Here is a 4,654-nt window from a genome sequence, read left to right on the forward strand (position 1 = left end):
AGAAACTTTTAAATAATAGTAAGAGAATAGAACAATTCAGAGAAAATACTATGGAGATTGGATAAATAATAGAAGTTAATATGTTGTACACTTGTTGACTATCATGAATCTGATACAAAACTTATCATGATCAGTTGAACATCATGAATCTGTTACAAAACTTATGACGGTCAGGTCAATAAACTAGCAATTGCGTGTTTCTTTGTTTTCCTAGGCACGTAGCTGATGAGCATCGACTGGAAGCAACTGATACAAGCAAAGCGTTTTGAAGATCTACAACTACTCCTCTTTTGATAAGTGTTATGATATAGTTCATGAATGCGGCATCACATGGTAATGTAATAGGGCTGTCATTTGAGAGTCCAAACTCTTCTTAGGACATGTTCAGTAGTCGTATGATTACCTCATTTTGAAGATAAGCCAAAGGAACCACAAAGCACTTCTGATCAGCCGTATAAACCACAAAATGCCCTTTGTCAACTACAAAGGATGATGTGCTACAACTATCAGCATAATGTTCATTGGATCTTGAAAAAGTAAATCTCTTCCTCTGCATTGCTGCAAACTTCTGCCATTTCTTGGCCATCTTAATGAGTTTTTCTGTCACGACCCTAACCCCGAACCCGGTCGTGATGGCGCCTCTCGTGAAGACAAGGTCAGCCAGTTAAATCCAATTCATCTTTTAAAGCAGTTAATTAACATAAATATAGTCTAAACATGATTTAAATAATACTAAATAGCAGAAATATACATAACAATGCGGAAATCCAACCCGACACAGTCCTAACCGGGGTGTCACAAGTCATGAGCATCTATGAGTCATAATACAAGTCTGCTAGATCCAATTACTAGTACAAATGTTCGAAAGGAATAGAAATGACAAGATAATATAGACACGGTGTTGCGGACGTCAACAACTACCTCGTAATCTCTGAAAGTCGCATGGAACTGGAGGAATCAACACTCAGGAGCGGAACCAGCAACGCCTGAATCTGCACACATGGTGCAAGAAATAATGTGAGTACTCCGACCCTGTTAGTAATAAATATAAATAATGACTAAAAGTAACAAAATCACGTAAAACACAAGGCATTCCATACTGAAGCAGTAAAATCACTTAAAACAGTAAAACAGTGAAAAGTCAAGTGAAGATCCCTTTTTCCACAAGTAAAACAAGTAATTAAGAGGTAAGTAATCAAATAGAAGTTTGCCCCTCGGGCACAGTATCAACAAATCCGCCCCTCGGGCAATATCTCAGAACAGTACCAGCCCCTCGGGCTCAATCTCATAACAGTACCAGCCCCTCGGGCTCAATCTCATAACAGTACCAGCCCCTCGGGCTCAATCTCACATCACAATGGGTACCCATGCTCACTGGGGGTGTATAGACTCCGGGAGGGCCCCTTACGGCCCAAGCGCAATATCAAGCCATCTCGTGGCATCAAATCTAGGCCCTCGGCCTCATGCAATCAAGCCACCTCGTGGCGTATATATGTATCTCAGGCCCTCGGCCTCATATTAGTACCAGTGTATCCTCACAACTAGGCCCTCGGCCTTACTCAGTCCGAAAATTATCACAAGCCCCTCGGGCAATTGTAAAACAGTATTTCTCAGCCCAAAACATCATTTAAAATATTATTTAAGTCTCAAAACTGAGTAAAAATGGCTGAGTAGTAAAACAGTGGAAAATAACGGGGCTGAGTTCAAGTAATAATTCAAAACAATGAGAAAATGGTAATAAAAATCCCTGAAGGGTTCAAATAGTTGGCACGAAGCCCAAAAATGGCAATTAGCCCAAAGCATGATAATAGCAAATAAGTTTCAGTCAAATACGCGATAAAATCATCAATCGGGATGGACCAAGTCACAATCCCCAATAGTATACGACCACACACTCGTCATCAAGCGTGTGTCTCACCTCAATATAGCACTACGATGTGCAATCTGGGGTTTTAAACCCTCAGAGCATCATTTACAATCATTACTCACCTCGAACCGGCTAAAACTCTAGCTCGCGACGCCCTTGCCCCTCGAATTGGCCTCCACGCGCGTCGAATCTATCCAAAATCAGAACGAATACGTCACAATATGCTAAGGAAACAAAGCCCAAGCGAAAACAATCGAAAAATACTAAAAATCCCGAAATTAGCAAAACACGAGCCTCGGGCCCACCTCTCGAAACTCAGAAATTTTTACATCAACGAGTTCCTTATCTCCCCACGAGTTCGTACATATCAAAAGTTCTCAAATCCGACCCCAAATGGTCCTCCAAATCCCCAATAAGAATTTCAAAATTCCAAGCTCTAGTTCTTCCATTTTTAGCTTAAATTCCATGATTTTCTAGGTAGATTTCACAATATAACCGAGTTTTAAGTCCGAAATTCTTACCTCCAATTGTTTCCTGTCTTAGAGCGTTCTTGAAGATTCTAGCAACTTTTTGGTTGTTCAACTATAGTAGTGGTTGTGCCTTCCACCAAATGCATATTTGTTTCCCTTTCTCGTTCCGCAGTGAGTTTTGGAGCAGCTGGACAAATCTTTTTGAAGCTATTTAGATGAATGAACAGCAAACCACTTAATTCCTTGACCTTTAATGAGGAATCAAACAAATAAGATCCTTGGGGAAACCATCCGAATTCCCATCTTCACTTTACTATAATGGAGAGAGCATCTTTGTGTCCTTTTGCTGCTATACATAGTCATCATGACTTGTTTCACAATAGTGGGGGACCCACTAACTTTTACAAATATACTTTTCTTGTGCACTTCTCAAAATGCTGCCCAAAATCTCACTTTAAGACTTTAAACGTGGCTGTCCATTTACCACTATATTAATCAATATTCTAGACACTTTTCAGTCACCTATGCAGGGTCTAGTTTGACCATTCAACTCTCCTTTATTAGACATGTGGTAATACATAGTTTTAAAGTCTTTATTGCGGCTACTATAGACAATATAATGAAAGTCCTCATTGTCCTCATTGCACTTCCTATAATTAGCCATGAATTAATTTACAAGACCTCAATTAACTAACAGCTCCCCTAAACTGTAGCGTATAGATAGCTTCTTATCTCTTTAATTTGTCGTCTAAATTTTTTTTTCCTGAAGCGCCAAATATCAACTTCGCCAATTCAAGACTATATTTTCTCTACAACTCCAAAACCCATTTCGATCGTGCTTCTAAGTCATAAATCACCTCCCGAAGCTAATATAACCATCGGAACTCACATCCGAGCCCTCTAACACATAAATCAACATCCGGTTGACTTTTCCAACTTAAGCCTTCTTAAAAGAGACTAAGTGTTTCATTTCTTACCAAATCCTCTCCGAAAACAAACTAATCAACCTGATCGCATAAAACACGGATAACGAAGCATAAAGAAGCTGAAATGGGGGGAAACGGAGTGGTAACTTATGAGACGACTGGCCGGGTCGTCACATCATCCCCAACTTAAACAAACGTTCGTCCTCGAACGAGTCAAGAAACATACCTGATGCCTCAAACAGGTGACGATATCTGCTCCGCATCTACCGCTCGGTCTCCCAGGTAGCCTCCTTCATGGGCCGACCTCTCCACTGCACTTTCACTGAAACTATATCCTTTGACCTCAAATTTCGAACTTGACGACCCAAAATAGCTACTGTCACACCCCTTTTTTCATTTCAAACCTCACTAACCCTCTTAAAAAATAATAAAAGAATTATGTGAATCTCGAAAGGGTTTTTCAATTTTGAAAGTGACAAAAGATAGTGTTCAAAAGGAAATAACTCAGAGTCGCCATCTGTCATTAGTTTCGGTGTGCCAGGTCACCGTTTTAAATATGATTTTCCTTTTAAAACACTTTGGACTCCAAAACTAAGTCTTCACCAGAGATTCGGGTAAGGGGGTTCATTTGACTCAGGGAGAAGGTGTTAGGCACTCCCCAAGTCCCGTAACTAGCACGGTTGCGTACTTGATCTAGTCGGCTTTTGAAAATATTTGAATTGAGGTAATAACACACAAAAAGAAAATAAACAATTAAAAGAGGCTAGAGGTCGTCCCCACATAAATGAAAGAAAATTGAAAGAAGAAAAATTAAAGTTCTAAATTATCCTACGTTACTTCTTCTATGATGTTCGCCACGTCCTCCAATTACATTCACTTTGGGGCATACCCCTGAAATAAAATATATACAAATCCCTCGGGGCATTCTCCGGATAAATTTAGCTAAGGGAATGACCTTTTGCCTCGAAACTAACAAAAACCTAAGGCTTGCCTACCCGAGTGGGATCGGCCTAAGCATGCTCCTAGAGGACAATATAATAAAAGTAAAACAAATAAAACTAAAGAAATAAAAATTAATTTCATGCTCATTCCCTTTTGACTTTTCATTTTTATTAGACCGAGCCCGACACCCTAAGCATGGAGACAAATCAATTGCTAATGGGTTTCGGCCTTTCCCACTCCCACGACCCAATTTCATCCATCCAAAATGTCCAAGAAAAATATCAAGAACACAAGAATACAAGAATAATGAAAAAAAATGACGGATCAAAGCATGATAAGAGCCTTCTAAATTCTGGCTAACCATTTCGTTTTTTCCTAACCTTTTGTTAGTATTAGATTTTTTTTTAAAAAACTCTCGTTAAGCCCAAACATGAAAATGTTCCAAAGGT

General features: G+C 39.5%; 1 long non-coding RNA gene across 1 annotated transcript; it reads right to left on the reverse strand.

Annotated features, from left to right (window-relative positions):
• Positions 1-707: 707 nt before the first annotated feature.
• LOC142172837 (uncharacterized) lies at positions 708-2,528 on the reverse strand. Its single transcript, XR_012701803.1, has 3 exons — positions 2,389-2,528; positions 1,990-2,057; positions 708-992 (listed from the first exon to the last, which is right to left on the reverse strand). It is a non-coding gene; the product is annotated as an uncharacterized LOC142172837 (long non-coding RNA).
• Between the last annotated feature and the right edge of the window lie 2,126 nt (positions 2,529-4,654).

This window comes from Nicotiana tabacum, chromosome 18 (genome assembly GCF_000715075.1).
Source record: "Nicotiana tabacum cultivar K326 chromosome 18, ASM71507v2, whole genome shotgun sequence".
NCBI classification, from domain to species: domain Eukaryota; kingdom Viridiplantae; phylum Streptophyta; class Magnoliopsida; order Solanales; family Solanaceae; genus Nicotiana; species Nicotiana tabacum.